The sequence below is a fragment of the Pan paniscus genome, chromosome 14 (genome assembly GCF_029289425.2).
Source record: "Pan paniscus chromosome 14, NHGRI_mPanPan1-v2.0_pri, whole genome shotgun sequence".
NCBI classification, from domain to species: Eukaryota; Metazoa; Chordata; class Mammalia; order Primates; family Hominidae; genus Pan; species Pan paniscus.
Window position 1 is genome coordinate 41,293,411 of NC_073263.2, and position 18,141 is coordinate 41,311,551.

An 18,141-nucleotide genomic window follows, 5' to 3' on the forward strand; every position below is an offset into this window, starting at 1 on the left:
TCCTTTCTGCTCGTAGTTTACTAAGAATATTCCAGATTTACTAAGTTATATTTGTTTTTGCTTTGGTTTGTTTTTAGGGCTGGCTATTGAATTTTATCAAACACTTTTTCTCCATTTAGTAGAATAATTTTTCCTCAACTAATAAGAAGATGAATTAAAAAACAGAATATCAAACCTTGACATTCTTGAGGTAATTCCAAATTGCTCATGAATCTTTAAATATAATATACCTACATTTGAGATAAATAAGAAATATATGTTTTAATAGACGGAAGTGAAAAGAGGAAATCTCAGAAATAAACATTACCTTTTTCTGACTGATTGAATGTGTCCTCCCTAAGATTCATAGGTTGAAATCCTTTTGCCCATAGTAAAATTGTCAATTAAAAATACAAATTTAGGTCGGGCACGGTGGCTCACACCTGTAATCCCAGCACTTTGGGAGGACAAGGCGGGTGGATCACGAGGTCAAGAGATCGAGACCATCCTGGCCAACATGGTGAAACCCCATCTCTACTGAAAATACAAAAAACAATTAGCTGGGCCTGGTGGTGCGCGCCTGTAGCTCCAGCTACTCAGAATGCTGAGGCAGGAGACTTGCTTGAACCTGAGAGGTGGACGTTGCAGTGAGCCGAGATCGTGCCACTGCACTGCAGCCTGGTGACAGATCAAGACTCCATCTCAAAAAAAAAAAAAAAAAATTAAATTGAAAAGAATATTTGCTGCATGTGGCTAGCCAGTTCTCCCAGCACCATTTATTAAATAGGGAATCCTTTCCCCATTGTTTTCATCAGGTTTGTCAAAGATCAGGTGGTTGTAGATGTGTGATCTTAGAATTTCTGAGTTCTCTATTCTGTTCCATTGGTCTACGTGTCTGTTCTTGTACTAGCACTATGTTGTTTTGGTTACTGTAGCCTTGTAATATAGTTTGAAGTCAGGTAGTGTGTTGTCTCCAGCTTTTTTTTTTTCTTAAGATTGTCTTGGCTATACAGGCTCTTTTTTAGTTTTGTATGAATTTTAACATAGTTTTTCCTAATTCTGTGAAGAAAGTCAATGGTAGTTTAATGGGAATAGCATTGAATCTATAAATTAGTTTGGGAAGTATGGTCATTTTCATACTGATTCTTCTTATCCATGAGTATGGAATGTTTTTCCATTTGTTTGTGTCCTCTCTAATTTCCATGAGCAGTGGTTTGTAGTTCTCCTTGAAGAGGTCCTTCAATTCCCTTGTTAGCTGTATTCCTAGGTGTTTTGTTCTCTTTGCAGCAATTGTGAATGGGAGTTCATTCATGATTTGGCTCACTGCATGCCTGTTGTTGGTGTATAGAAATGCTAGTGATTTTACACATTGATTTTGTATCCTGAGACTTTGCTGAAGTTGCTTATCAGCTTAAGAAACTTTTGGGCTGAGACAATGGGATTTTCTAGAAATAGGATCATGTCATCTGTAAACAAAGATAATTTGACCTCCTCTCTTCCTATTTGGATGTGCTTTATTTCTTTCTCTTGCCTGATTGCCCTGGCCAGAACTTCCAATACTGTGTTGAATAAAAGTGGTGAAAGAGGGCATCCTTGTCTTGTGCCAGTTTTCAAGGGGAATGCTTCCAGATTTTGCCCATTCAGTATGATATTGGCTGTGGACCCCATCCTTATGCCTTCTACAAAAATTAACTAAAGATGGATTAACAACTTAAATGTAAAACCCAAAACCATAGAAACCCTGGAAGAGAATCTAGGCAATACCATTCAGGACATAGGCACAGGCAAAGATTTCATGAGGAAAACCCAAAAGCAATTGCATCAAAAGAAAAAAATTAACAAAAGAGATCTAATTAAACTAAAGAGCTTCTGCACAGCAAAAGAAACTATCATCGGAGTGAACAGATAACATCCAGAATGGGAAAAAAATTTTGCAATCTATCCATCTGACAAAAGTCTAATATCCAGAATCCACAAGAAACTTAAACAAACTTACAAGAAAAAAACCCACCCCATTAAAAAGTGAGCAAAGGACATGAACAGACACTTTTCAAAAGAAGACATTTAGGCAGCCAACGAACATGAAAAAAAGCTCAACATCACTGATCATTAGAGAAATGCAAATCAAACCACAATGAGGTACCATCTCATGCCAGAAAAATAGCAATTAGTAAAAAGTCAATAAACAATATATGTTGGCTAGGCTGTGGAGAAATAGGAACGCTTTTACACTGTTGGTCGGAGTATAAATTAGTTCAACCATTGTGGAAGACAATGTGACGATTCCTCAAAGATCTAGAGGCAGAAATACTATTTTACCCAGCAATCCCATTATTGGGTACATGCCCAAAGGAATATAAATCATTCTGTTATAAAGTTATATGCATGCTTATGTTCATTGCAGCACTATTCACAATAGCAAAGACATGGAATCAACCCAAATGCCCATCAATGATAAACTGGACAAAGAAAATGTGGTACATATACACCATAGAATACTATGTAGCCATAAAGGAATGGGATAATGTCCTTTGCAGGGACATGGATGGAACTGGAAGCCGTTATCCTCCACAAAATAACTCAGGAACAGAGATCCAAACACCACATGTTCTCACTTATAAGTAGGAGCTGAATGTTGAGAACACATGGACACATAATGGGGAATAACACACACTGGAGCCTCTTGAGGTGGGCGGGTGGGGGGAGAGCATCAGGAAGAATAGCTAATATAGATCCTGGGCTTAATACGTAGGTGATGGGTTGATCTGTGCAGCAAACTACCATGGCACACCTATGTAACAAACCTGCACCTCCTGCACATGTACCCCAGAACTTAGAAGTTGATGGAAAGAAAAATAAAGAAAAAAATAAATAAAATGCATCTAAAAATGATTCATTCTAGGATCACAATAATGTTACCTTGATAGTAAAAGGTATGATTACTATAAAATTGTTCATAATTTGAAATTACTCATAATTGCTCATGATTTGTTAATATTTTACTTAGAATTTTTGCATCCATTCCATGAGCATTTATAATTGCATAATTTATAATTTTCCTTTCATAAATTATTCTTATCTGCTTTAGGTGTCTAGGTTATACTAGACTCAAAGTGAATTTCTATGTTTTCACCATTTCTCTATTCTTTGGAAGTTTATTTAAGGCAGGGATTCTAAATTTCTTGACAATTTGGTACAATTTGACAATAAAACCACTCAGGAATGGTCTTTTTTAATGAAATTTTTTAACTACCAACTTTATTCCTTTAATGGTTATGGGTCGATTTGAATTTTCTATTCATTCTTGACCAATTTAGGTAATACACATGATTCCAGAAAATTGTCTTTTTTAGTATAGTTTTCATAAATATTGACTTTATTTTCAGTTATGCTTTTTCCTTTCCAAAATAACTAAATTACTTATTTGTTCTTCCTCTCTTTTACACTAATTAAATTTACCAAGGCTTTATCTATTAATATTTCAAAGAACTACCTTTTGGTTGGACTAATCTTTTCTATGATTATTTTGTTTGTTAGTTCATGAATTTATGCCCTTAACTTCATTATTCCATTCCATCTACTTTCTTTGGGTTTAGTCTGTAACTTTTTACTAACTTAAGTTGAATGCCTGGCTCACAAATTTTCTTTCTCTATTATTTTCAAATGTGTGAGTTTAAAACTTAAAAAAAAAAAAAGTTACCTTAGGTGTATCATTAAAGTACTGAAATTCAGTTTTGGTCAGAGTTGTTAATATTTCATAATTTTCATTCTAATTTCTTCTTTTGATGTCTGATTTAAATTTTCCAACTAAATAGGCTTTTAAGTGTATTTTTTGTTATTGCTATGAATTCTGTTGCTTCTTGGTTGGAGAATGTGATCTTCATGACAAATATTCTTTGCTATTTACTGAAAAACCGATTTTTTTTCTTTTTTTTTTTTTGAGACAGAGTCTTGCTCTGTCATCCAGGCTAGAGTGTAATGGTGTGATCTTGGCTCACTGCAACCTCCACTGCCCGGGTTCAAGTGATTCTCCTGCATCAGCCTCCCAAGTAGCTGGGATTACAGGCACGTGCCACCACACCCAAGTTTTTTTTTTTTTTTTGTATTTTTAGTAGACACAGGGTTTCACCGTCTTGGCCAAGCTGGTCTTGAACTTCTGACCTCATGATCCACCCACCTCGGCCTCCCAAAGTGCTGGGATTACAGGCATAAGCCACCACACCTGGCCAAAACTGATTTTTTATCTAGTTTATGGTCAGTTTTTGATACATGGTACAAATGTCTCATGTGTGCTTGAAAAGAATGCATATTCATTGTCCACTGGGTATAAAGTCCATTATATCAAGTTTGTTAATGGTTTTGGTAAATCTCTATCTTTACTAACTCTTAGAATATATGATCTGTCAGTTTCTGAAAAAAGTGAGTTTTGAAAACTCTCATTATAACTGTTGATTTGTCAATTTCTCCTGTCTTCAATTCTGATTGTTTCTGTCATACAGTGTTCCTTCTTAGGTATAAATGGCTAAGGAGTATTAAATCTACTAAATGAATTTTTTGTTCATCTTCTTCATCCCCAATCATGCTTTTGGCCTTGAAGTATATTAATAGTAATATATTTCTTCCCTTTTGGTTAGTATTTGCCTGTTCTTCTTTTTACACCTTCACCTCTGATCTTTCTATATTATCTTTTAAATGTGACTCTTGTAGCAACATATAATTGGTTTTCGTCTTTTAAAATCTTAATCAGAATCTCTAACTGTTATCTGGAAAGTTTAATCTTGTGTAATATTTGTGCTCACTTCTAACATTATTTCATGTTTACTCTTTATTTTTTCTTTCATTTCCACCTATGTTGTGCTGACAGGTATAACATTCCTATTTGCTTATCTCTACCACCACTGGATTTATTGATTTATTTCCTTTTTTATTTGTGGTTAGTCAAAATTTACACACACATACTTGAACTAATGAAGTCTAAAATTATTCAATACTTCTATTCTCTTCTTAAACAACAGAAGAACCTAAGAATGCATTAATCTCTTTTTCCAGTTTCTATAAGTTTTTAGCTTCACCCTGTTGTTAAATACTTCCCTATATTGGTATTCATTTTTATTGCTTTGTTTTTCACAATACATTTAAATTTAACAATATATTTGCCTATTTCCTTTCTCACCGTAGTTTCCTGCATGCCAGTCTTTTTCTCTGCATTCAGTCTCCTGCCTACTGAAATATATCCTTTAGTAGTTCTTTAAGTAGTGCTGAAAAAACTACTAAATGTAGTAAGCTCAGTCTTTAGCTGAAAATGTATTCCGCTAGGCAAAGATTTCTGGCATTTATAGTTATTTTCTCTCAACACTTTCAGGATACTATCCAATCCTGGAATCTACCATTGCTGATGTAAAGTTGTCGGCTTGATATTTTTTCTCTTGTATCTTTTTCCATTGTAAGTTTTTCTCTTTGTCTTTAATGCTGTGCAGTATCATCACAATGTATGTAGGTGTTGATTTGTTTTTATTTGTCCTACTTGGGAACCGATATATTTCTTCAATCTGTAGACTCATGTCTTTCTGCTTTCTGTTCTGGAATTCTCCTAACCATTGCCTCTTTGAACAATTATTCTCCCTCAGTCTCTTTATTCTCTCTTCTTAAATTCCTATTAGACATATGTTGGACTTTCTTATCTTATTCTACATGTCTATTAACAACCCTTTCAGGTTTCCTATCTCTTCACTTTGCTGTGCTGCATCCCAGGCTATTTTCCCTCCACTTCATTCTCTTTTCAATAGTCTAATTTACTAATTAAGTGCTTATTGAATTTTCTTTGATGGTTTGTCCATTTGTTTGTTTTCTTTCAATGACTATATTCTTCAATTGAAAAAGTTCTGTTTGTTTGATTTTTCTTTCAGATCTATCAGTTCATTTTCTCCTCTATCATAGTCATCCCGTTTTTAATTCCTCGTAAGTTTTAATAACCTTAAACATACTTATTTGATAGTCTCAAATTGTTCTATTATTTTTAGTTCTTGAAGTTCTATTTCTTCTAAATGTTGTACCTGCCAAATCTCTTATGGTTTTTTCCCCCTAGATATGGTTTATTACTTTTTACAATGACCAAATATTCAAATAGGATATTTAGTGTACTGATCTTGTAAAAGTATTTGCCACAGATTGGTTTTCAAGGTTGGTGTTTTCTACTAAGCCTCCAAGTAACTAAATGATCCTGGATAAGTTTTTCATGTTAACTTAGTACTTTTTGGTTACTACCTTTACAGACGGCATCAACATGGACCCTCACACCTGCACCTGAGCAATGTGGGGCATTTGATTCCTCATGGTGACAGTTTCTTTCCCACCCCAAGCTCCAGGGAGACGGTAAGCTTTCTCATCATTTCTCTGGGCTTGTGGGAAAACATTTTTTAGTCTATGGGAACAGGGAGCACTTCCAGACTCTATTCTTCATGCAGGAATCTTAATTAAAACCTCTCCACCTCACATATGCCTGCAGCCACGTCCATTGTCCCCAAACAGATATTAAAATCCAGCATTAGACCACTTAGCCCTATTCCTATTTGAAAGCCTCTTTGGCAGCCATGATATCATTATTATTCTCCTTATTCCGGTATTGCTTTTTACTTCATTTCTTCTTCTTTTTAAGTATTAGCTCTATTGAGATATAATTCAGATATCACACAATTCACCTATTTAAAGTATACAATACAATGGTTTCTAGTATATTCACAGAGTTGTGCAACCATCACCACAAGCAATTTTAGAACATTTTTCTTACCTAAAAAAGATCCCCCGTACCCACTAGCAGTCACCCTCCCTTTCTACCCCCAAGTCTACCTGGCTTCAGGCTACTACCAATCTACTTTCTGTCTCTATGGATTTGCTCTATTCTGGATATTTCATATAAATAGAGCCAAACAATATGTGGTCCTATGTATCTGGCTTCTTTCACTTAACATATTTTCAGGGTTCATCCATGTTGTAACATGTATCAATACTTCATTTCTTTTTGTTGCTAACATTTCATTGTATGGATAAAACACACTTTATTTATCTGTTGAGCAGTTGATAGTCATTTGTTTCCAGTTTTTCACTATTATGAATAATATTGCTATGAACATTCATGTAGAAGTTTTTGTGTGGACCTGTTTTTGTTTCTCTCGGATAGATTCCTAGGAGTGGAACTGTAACCCTAGTCCTGTTTCATTTCTGATACCTCTGATATGCTCTTCCTTTTGAATTTGGATAAGAGTTAACAATTACTTATTATATTTTATTCAGAATTTCCAGGTTGAGTAGTGTATGGGGAGGACATCTAGCTCATTCTATTTTGTTCATGTATATCACTAGCTTTTCTATGGCCTTTATTTTCACACATTTAAAAAATATTTGTGGCCAGGCACGCTGGCTCATACCTGTAATTCTAGCACTTTGGGAGGCCGAGGCAGGAGGATCATGAAGTCAGGAGATTGAAACCATCCTGGCTAACACAGTGAAACACCGTCTCTACTAAAAATACAAAAAAAAATCAGCCGGGTGTGGTGATGGGTGCCTGTAGTCCCAGCTACTTGGGAGGCTGAGGCAGGAGAATGGCATGAACCTGGGAGGCAGAGCTTGTAGTGAGCTGAGATGGCGCCACTGCACTCCAGTCTGGGCGACAGAGCGAGACTCCATCTCCAAAAAAAAAAAACAAAAAAAAACACCGAGTTTTAGAAGAGATCCATTAAATTTCCCACTCCAAATAGCAGAGGAAATATAAAATCACACAAAAATTATTTCTTGTCAATATTGTCTTGAAAATCTATCCTAGGGAGATAATAAAATATATGACAGAAATGCATCCCTTAATTTTTCTGACCTTTATTAAAAATGTTCTCATGTTTTCTTTGTAGACTGAATTAGTAATAAATTGTAACTGAATTGATAATAAACACTGCTAGCTTTCAATATTCTCATATGCTTTATATTTCTCCAAACTTTGATATTTTTAATTTCTTAGATCAACTCTTATTATTTGTAGTTTTTCAATTTATTTTTATTTATTTATTTTTTTAATAAAGGAAATTAAAAGTTGATTCAACTACCAGGGCATATCTAACAGTCTGCAGAATGCTTTGAAAGTCCAAAATTTTTATATTTAATAAAAGAATCAATATTCTTATTTCCTATACTTATTCATTCTTCAAACAATTACTCTGAAGACACTAAAGAGGAATTTCATTTTAGCTGGATACACACAAGAAGAACAAATTCAAGTTGCAACACAAGGAGCTTAATTTAACTACAAGAAAAACTGTCCACTAAACTGAGAGGTTATAGAGGGCAATAAAGATTCTGCTAAACTGAAAATAGATTCTCCTTTAATTCCTTTTATCAAGAAATGAATGGACAACAAGCATAGTCACCATAAAAATAATTACTAGATTATATGAAAAGAGACGAAATCTTTGGGCTTACTGGAAATTGTTCTTAAACTTTTCTTACTATTCTTTAAAATAGCTTCATGTAAATTTAATTCTGTAAGAAAATTCTACAAGCCAATGTTTTATAATCACTAACCAACTGGTATGAAAACAATTAGTACAGACTGAAAAAATGTTAGTTTTGTCGAATTTAGATATTGAGCAGTACTGTCAAAAATGAAAAGTTCCAATGCAAATTTTAGAGGCAATAAGTGTAATAGTGCTAAAGAGCCCTAGCTCAGAAGACATATGAACCAGTATTCAAATCCCAAACCCACTTTTTATAATTATGTGACTTGAGTGACTTAAACAATTTTCTCATTTATAAAATACCTCTGAAAATTATTGAATGTCTAAATAAGATAATATATTAATGGAATGAAAGTAGACCAAGATGGCTGAATAGAACCCTCCAGTAATTGTCCTCCCCTCCACAGGAACACCAAATTAACAACTATCCACATAAGAAAGCACCTTCATAAGAACCAAAAACCAGGTGAGCAATCACAGTACCTGGTTTCAACATCATATGAAGGAAGGAGGCACTGACGGGAGTAGGAAAGACAGTCTTGAATTGCCTACACCACCTCTTCCCCATCCCCTAGTGGTGCTACATAGCTTGGAGAAAGAATCTGTGTGCTTGGGAGAGAAAGAGCACATTGATTGTGGTATTTTGCATTGGAATTCAGTGCTACCCTGTCACAGTGGAGAGCAACAGGGTAGCATTCAGCTGATGCCCATGGAGGGAGCATTTTGATCAGCCCTAGCTAGAGGGGAATAATCATTCATCCCAGTGGTCAGAACCTGAATTCTAACTAGCCCCACCACCACAGGCTAAAGTGCTCTGTGTTCTAAATAAACTTGAAAGGCTGTCTAGGCCACAGGAATACAATTCCTGGGCAAGTCCTGGTGCTATGCTCAGTCGGCAGAGTTGGGGTGCATGTGACCCAGTCAGACACCAGAGCAGACAGCCAAGGCAGTGCTTGCACTGTCCCTTCCTCAACTCCAGGCAGCACAGCTTGCAGCTTTGGCAGAGATTCCTTCCACCGAAGGAAAGGAGAGGGGAGAGCAAAGAGGACTTTGTCTTACAATTTGGGTACCAGCTCAGCCAAAGTAAAATAAAGCACTAAGCAGATTGCTAAAGTCCCCAATTCCAGGACTTAGCTCCTGGATGACATTTTGACACCCACCCTGGGCCAAAAGGGAACCCACTGCCCTGAAGGGAGATTCCTAGGCCTAGCAGGATGAATCACAACCTGACTAAAGAACAGTTGGGCCTTGAATAAACATAAGTGGTAGCCAGACAATACTCACCACAAGCCTTGGGCAAGACCCCGTATTGTGCTGGTTTCAAGTCTGACCCAGCACAATCCCAGTGGTGATGGCCATCCCTCTCCCAACTCCAGACAGCTGAGCATGGAGAGAGAGATTCCATTTGTTTGAGGGAAAGTAAGTGAAGAGAGCAAGAGTCTCTGTCTAGCAGTCCAAGGAATTCTCCTGGTTACCCAAGACCACCAATGTGGTATCTCTATGAGTCTGCAAGAATCACAGCATTACAGGGCATGGAGTGTTCCCTAATGCAGGTATGGCTGCAGTGACCAGAATTAGATCACACACTCAATTTTCTTTGAATACTTGGAAATCTTTCCCAAGAAGGACATGTACAAACAAGCCCAGGCAAGGAAGACTACAATAAATACTCAACTCTTCAATGCCCAGACAACAATGAACATCCACAAGCATCAAGACCATCCAGGAAAACAGGACCTTACCAAACAATCAAATAAGGCACCGGTGACCAATCTCAGAGAGACAGAGATATATGACCGTATTAGTCCGTTTTCACACTGTTGATAAAGACATACCTGAGACTGGGAAATTTACAAAAGAAAGAGGTTTAATGGACTCACAGTTCCATGTCGCTGGGGAGGCCTCACAATCATGGCAGAAAGTGAAAGCACGTCTCACATGGCAGCAGACAAAAGAAAAGAACTTGTGCAGGGAAACTCCCCTTTATAAAACCACCAGTTCTCATGAGACTTATTCACTATTACAAGAATTGCATGGGAAAGATCCACCCCCGTGATTAATTATCTCCTACCAGGTCTCTCCCACAATTTGTGGGAATTATGGGAGCTACAATTCAAGATGAGATTTTGGTGGGGACACAGCCAAACCATATCAGTGACCTTAAAGAAAGAATGGAAAATAGCTATTTTGAGGAAGCTCAATGAAATTCAAGATAACACAGAGAAGGAATTCAGAATTCTATCAGACAAATGTAACAAAGAAATTGAAATAATTTTTAAAAATCAAGTAAAAATTCTGGAGCTGAAAAATTCAATTGAAATACTGAAGAATACATCAGTCTGTCAACAGCAAAATTGATCAAGCAAAAGAAACAATTAGTAAGCTTGAAGACAGGCTATTTGAAAACACACAGTCAGAGGAGACAAAAGAATAAAAGAATCAAAAAGAATAAAACATGACTACAAGATCAAGAAAATGGCCTAAAAAGGGCAAATCTAATAGTAAATGGCCTTAAAGAGGAGGTAGAGAGAGATCAGGGTAGAAGACTTATTCAAAGGCATAATAACAGAGAACTTCCCAAACCTAGAGAAAGACATCAATATTCCAGTACAACAAGGTTATAGAACACCAGGCAAATTTAACTCAAAAAAGACAACCTCAAGATATCTGAGGTACCTAAAAGCAGGAAGAGAAAAGAAACAAACAACATATAATGGAGCTTCACTAGGTCTGGCAGCTGACTTCTGAGTGGAAACTTTACAGGCCAGTAGAGAGTAGCATGATACATTTAAAGTGCTGAAGGAAAAAGCTTTTATCCTAAAATAGAATAACCAGCAAAAATATCCTTCAAACATGAAGGAGAAATATAGACTTTCCCAGACAAACAAAAGTGGACGGATTTAATAAATGTCACACTTGTCCTACAAGGGAAAAAAAAGGAATTAAAAAATTAATTTAAAAATTAAAAAAAATTAATGAGCAGTAAGAAATATCTGAAGCCTCAAAATTCACTGGTAATAGTAAGTATACAGAAAAAGACAGAATGTCATAACATTTATTTGTAGTATGTAAACTACTTATAACTTGAGTATAAAGATTAAAGATGACTGAACAAAAATAATAACTACAACAACTTCTGAAGACATAGATAGTACAATAAGATATAAACAGTAACAACAAAAAGTGAAAAAGTGGGTGGACAAAGTTAGAGTGTAGAGTTTTTATTAGTTTTCTCTTTGTTTATTTACACAATCAGTATTAAGTTGTCATCAGTTTAAAATAACGAGTTATAAGGCATTATACGCAAGCCTCATGGTAACCTCGAACTAAAAAATCCAAATATACAGCAAATGAAAAGCAAGAAATTAAAACACACCACCTGAGAAAATCACTTTCACTAAAGGAAGACAGAAAGTAAGGCAAGAAGAAAGAGAAGACCATAAAGCAACCTAAAAACAAACAACAAAATGGCAAGAATAATTCCTTACTCATCAATAACATGGAATGTAAATGGACTAAACTTTCCAGTCAAAAGACAGAGTAGCAAAATGGATTTTAAAAAATGAGACTCAATGATCTGTTGTCTTCAAGAAACACACTTCACATATGAAGATACACAGACTGAAAATAAAGGGACAGAAAAAAATATTCCATGCCAAATGAAACAAACAAACAAACAAAAGAAAAACCAGGAGTCACTATACTTATATCAGACAAAATAGACTTCAAGACAAAAACTATAAGAAGAGACTAAGAAGACTGCTATACAATGATAAAAGGGTCAATTCAGCAAGAGCATATAACAATTTTAAATATATATGCACCCAATACTAGAGCACCCAAATATATAAAAGCAAATATTTTTGAGCAAAAGAGAGAGATAAACCCCAATACAATAATAGCTGGAGACTTCAACATTGGACAGATCACCCAGACAGAAAATCAACGAAGAAATATTGGACATGGCCGGGTGCGGTGGCTCGTGCCTGTAATCCCAGCACTTTGGGAGGCTGAGATGGGCAGATCACCTGAGGTTGGGAGTTTGAAACCAGTCTGACCAACATGGAGAAACCCCATCTCTACTAAAAATACAAAAATTAGCTGGGCATGGTGGTGCATGCCTGTAATCCCAACTACTCGGGAGGCTGAGGCAGCAGAATCGCTTGAACCTGGGAGGCGGAGGTTGCAGTGAGCCGAGATTGCGCCATTGCACTCCAGCCTGGGTAATAAGAGCAAAACTTCATCTCGAAAAAAAAAAAGAAAAAGAAAAAAAGAAATGTTGGACTTAATCTGCACTACAGACCAAATTGACCTCCCGATATCTACAGAACATGTGATCCAACGGCTGCAGAACACACATTCTTCTCAGCACATGGATCATTCTCAAGGAGAGACCATATATTAGGCCACAAAACAAGTCTTAAAAAATTCAAAAAAAAAAAAAAAAAAAAAAGAAATGACGTCAAGTATCTTCTGTGACCACAATGGAATAAAACTAGAAATCAGTAACTGGAGGAATTTTGGAAACTACACAAATACATGGAAACTAAACAATAGGCTCCTGAATGACCAGTGAGTCAATGAAGAAATTAAGAAAACTGAAAAATTTATTGAAACAAATGAAAATGGAAACACACCAAAACCTATAGGATATAGCGAAAACAGTATAATAAAAGAAAAGTCTATAGCAATAAAAGCCTACATCAAAAAAGTAGAAAAACTTCAAATAACCTAACAATGTATCTTGGAAAACTAGAAATGCAGGAGCAAACCAAACCCAAAATTAGTACAAGAAAAGAGATAATAAACATCAGAGCAGAAACAAATAAAATTTAAATTAAACATGCAAAGGATAGGCTGGGCGCAGTGGCTCTCGCCTGTAATCCCAGCACTTTGGGAGGCTGAGGCCAGCGGATCACGAGGTCAGGAGATCGAGACCATCCTGGCCAATATGGTGAAACCCCAACTCTACTAAAAATGCAAAAAATTAGCTGGGCATGGTGGCACGTGCCTGTAGTCCCAGCTGCTTGGGAGGCTGAGGCAGAAGAACAGCTTAAATCTGGGAGGCAGAGGTTGCAGTGAGCCAAGATCATGCCACTGCACTCCAGCCTGGGCAACAGAGCAAGCCTCTGTCTCAAAAAAAAAAAAAAAAAAAAAAAACAACTACAAAAATTAGCTGAGTGTGATGGCACATGCCTGTAATCCCAGCTACTCAGGAGGCAGAGGCAGGAGAATTGCTTGATCCCCGGAGGGGGAGATTGCAGTGAGCTGAGGTCGTGCCACTGCACTCCAGTCTGGCAACAGAGTGAGACTCCATCTCAAAAAAAAAAAAAGGAAAAGATTAATGAAATGAAAAGTTAGTTTTTTGCAAAGATAAAATTGACAAACCTTTACTCCAACTAAGAAAAAGGAATATTCAAATAAATAAAATCAGAGATGAAAAAGGAGATGTTAGAACTGTTACCACAGAAGTACAAAGGATCATTAGAAGCTACCATGAGAAACTATATGCCAACACATTGGAACACCAAGAAGAAATGGAGAAATTCTTAAACACACACAACCTCCCAAGATTGAACTACGAAGAAATACAAAATGTGAACAAATCAATAACAAGTAACGAGATTGACACCATAACAAAAAATCTTCAGCAAAGAAAAGCCTGGGCCCTGATCGCTTGCCTGCTGAATTTGACCAAACATTTATAGAAGAACTAATACCAATCCTACTGAAACCATTCTGAAAAATAGAGGAGGAGGGAATATTTCCAAACTTGTTCTACAAGGCCACTATTACCCTGATACCAAAACCAGAGAAGACACATCAAAAAAAGAAAACTACAGGCCAATATCCTTGACAAATGTTGATGCAAAAATCCTCAATAAAATAGTAGCAAGCCAAACTCAACAACACATTATAAAGATCATTCACCATGACCAAGCGGGATTTATGCCAGGGATGCCAGCATGGTTAAACACATGCATATTAGTCAATGTGATGCATCATATCAACAGAATGTAAAACAAAAACCATGTGATCATTTCAATTGATGCTGAAAAAGAATTTTATAAAATTCAACATCCCTTCATGATGAAAACCCTCCAAATGATGAGGATAGCTGGGCACAGTGGTGCATGCCTGTAGTCCCAGCTACTCAGGACACTGAGGCAAGAGAATGGCTCGAGCCCAGGCGTTCTGGGTTGTAATGCACTATACTGACTGGGTATCTGCACTAAGTTCAGCATCAATATGGTAATCTCCCAGGAGCGGGGAACCAACAGGTTGCCTAAGGAAGAGTGAACTGGCTCAGGTCAGAAAAAGAGCCAGTCAAAACTCCTGTGTCGATCAGCAGGGAGATCGCGCCTGTGAATAGCCACTGCACTACGATCCGTTGTCTACAACAAGCACACTTCACATATGATGATACATAGACTGAAAATAAAGGGACAGAAAAAATATTCCATGTCAAATGAAACAAACCAACAAACAAAAAACAGGAGTCACTATACTTATATCAGACAAAATAGACTTCAAGACAAAAACTATATAGCCTGGCAACAAAGTGAGACTCCATATTTAAAATCACTAACAAAATAAAAATAAACTTTTTTAAAAAAACACTGAGTATAGAAGGAACATACCACAACACAATGAAAGCCATATATGACAGACCTACAGCTAGTATCATACTTGTGTTAGTCCGTTTTTGTACTACTATAAAGAAATATCTGAGACTGAGTAATTTATAAAGAAAAGAACTTTAATTGGCTCATGGTGCTGTACAGGACACATGACGCTGGCATTTTCTTGGCTTATGGGGAGGCTTTAGGAAACTTAAAATCATGGCAGAAGGCAATGGGGGAACAAGCACTTCACATTCTCAGAGCAGGAGAAAGAGAGAGAGGCAGGGAGGTACCATAAACTTTTAAACAACCAGATCTCATGAGAACTCACTCACTGTCATGAGACCATCACCAAGGGGGAAATCCACCCCCATGATCCAGTCATCTCCCACCAGGCCCCACCTCCAACACTGGGGATTAGAATTAGACACGAGATTTGGGCAGGGACACAGATCCAACCCATATCAATACTGAATGGGAAAAACTGGAAGCCTTTCCTCTAAGATCTGAAACAAGGCAAGGATACACACTTTCACCTCTGTTATCCAACACAGTAGTGGAAAGCCTACCTAGAGCAACTGGATACAAGAGAGAAATGAAGAGTACTCAAACTGGAAAGGAAATATTGCATTATCCTTGTTTGCAGATGATATGAGCTTATACTTGAAAAAAAAACCTAAAGACTCCAACAGAAACCTATTAGAACTGATCAACAAATTCATTAAAGTTGCAGGACACAAAATCAACATACAAAAATCAGTAGCGCTTCTGTATGTCAAAAGCGAACAATGTGAAAAAGAAATTAAAAAAGTAATCCAATTTACAACAGCTACAAATAAAATAATATATATAAGAATAAACTTAACCAAAGAAGGGAAAGACCCCTACAATGAAAACTATAAAACACTGACGCAGGAAATTGAAGAGGATGCCAAAAAATGGAAAGATATTCCATGTTTACGGATTGGAACAATCAATGCTGTTAAAATGTCCATACTACCACAAACAATCTACAGATTAAATGCAATCCCTATCAAAATATTAATGACATTCTTTACAGAAATAGAAAAATAATCCTAAAATTTATATGAAACCACAAAGACCCAGAATAGCCAAAGCCATCTTGAGCAAAAAGAACAAAACTGAACCAATCACATTACCTGATTTCAAATTATACTATAGAGCTATGTAACCAAAACAGCATAGTACTAGCATAACAGATACATAGACCAATGGAACAGAACAGAGAACCCAGAAACAAATCCATACACCTACAGTGAACTCATTCTTGACAAATGTGTCAAGACCATACAATGGGGAAAGGACAGTTTCTTCAATAAATGGTGCTGGGAAAACTGGATATCCATAAGCAGAAGAATGAAAGTAGACCCTATCTCTTGCCATATACAAAAATCAAATCAAAATGGATTAAGAATTAAATCTAAGACCTCAAACTATGAAACTACTAAAAGAAAGCATTGGAAAAACCCTCCAAGACACTGGTCAGGACAAATATTTCTTAAGTAATTCCCCACAAGCATAGGCAACCAAAGCAAAAATGGGACAAATAGGATCACATTGAGTTAAAAAGCTTCTTGTGCAGCAAAGGAAATTGTCAATGAAGTGAAGAGACAACCCACGGAATGGGAAAAAATATTTGCAAATCATCCATCTGACAAGGGATTGATAAAATATATGAATTCAAACAACTCAGTAGGAAAAAGCCTAATAACCTGATTATACAATGCATGAAAGATCTGAATAGAAATTTCTCAAAAGAAGAGATACAAATGGCACACAGGTATATGAAAAGGTACTCAACATCACTGATGACTAGAGAAATGCAAATCAAAACTATAATGAGGTATCACCTCACCCCAATTAAAATCGCTTTTATCCAAAAGATAGGCAATAACAAATACCAGCAAGTAAGTGAAGAAAAGGGAACCCTTGTACACTGTGGGTGGAAATGTAAATTAGTATAACCACTATAGAGAACTATATGGAGTTCCTCAAAAAAAGAAGAAAAAAAAATAACTAGAACAACCATATGACATACCAATCCTAGGTATAGGCTAGGTATATGCCCGGTATATACCCAACAGAAAGAAAATCCATATATTGAAGAAAGGTCTGTGCTACCATGTTTATTGAAGCACTATTCACAATAGCTAAGATTCGGAGGCAACCTAAGTGTTCATCAACAGACAAATGGATAATGTTGTACACACACACAATAGAGTACTGTTCAGCCATAAAAAAGAATGAATGAAGTTCTGTCATTTGCAACAACATGGATGGAACTACAGCACATTATTTAAACTGAAATAAGCCATGCATAGAAAGACAAACTTCACATGTTTTCACTCATTTCTAAAAGCTAAAAATTAAAACAATAGAATTCACAAAGAGAGAGTAGAAGGATGGTTACCAGAGGTGGGAAGGGTAGTGAGAATTGGGGAAGGGAATGGTTAATGGGTACAAAAACATAGATAGAATGAAGATCTAGTATTTGATAGCATAACAAGGTGACTATAGTCAACAATAATTTATTGTTCATTTTTAAGTAACTAAAAGTATAATTGGAATGTTCATAATGCAAAGAAATGATAAATGCTTAGGGTGATAGATATGGCATTCACCCTGTTGTGATTATTACATATTGTATGCCTGTATCAAAGTATCTCATGTACCCCATAAACATATACTGACTATGTACCCATACAAATTAAGGATAAAAATTTATTTTATTTTATTTTATTTTTAATAAATAAAAGAGGTTTTATTTTGGCTCATGGTTCTGCAGGCTGTACAGGAAGCACAGTACCAACATCTGCTTCTGGTGATGCTGGGACCAAAAATTACTTTTAAAAGATAATATGTTGTATTAAATAAGTTCTAATCAGTGAAGGCAAGGCTGAAATAGCTCTATATTCAGACCAATATATTTTGAAGAATTGGGAACATGCACCATCAGTTAAACTTATCTTATAGTTTTAGTGAAGATCCAGAAACTTACATGCAGTGAGAAAGAATAT

At 36.2% G+C, this 18,141-nt stretch overlaps 1 protein-coding gene across 1 annotated transcript in view; it reads right to left on the reverse strand.

The window, feature by feature from the left end:
• VWA8 (von Willebrand factor A domain containing 8) overlaps window positions 1-18,141 on the reverse strand; it is a 393,066-nt gene that overhangs the window by 228,276 nt on the left and 146,649 nt on the right. The gene's annotated exons all lie outside the window — the stretch shown is intronic.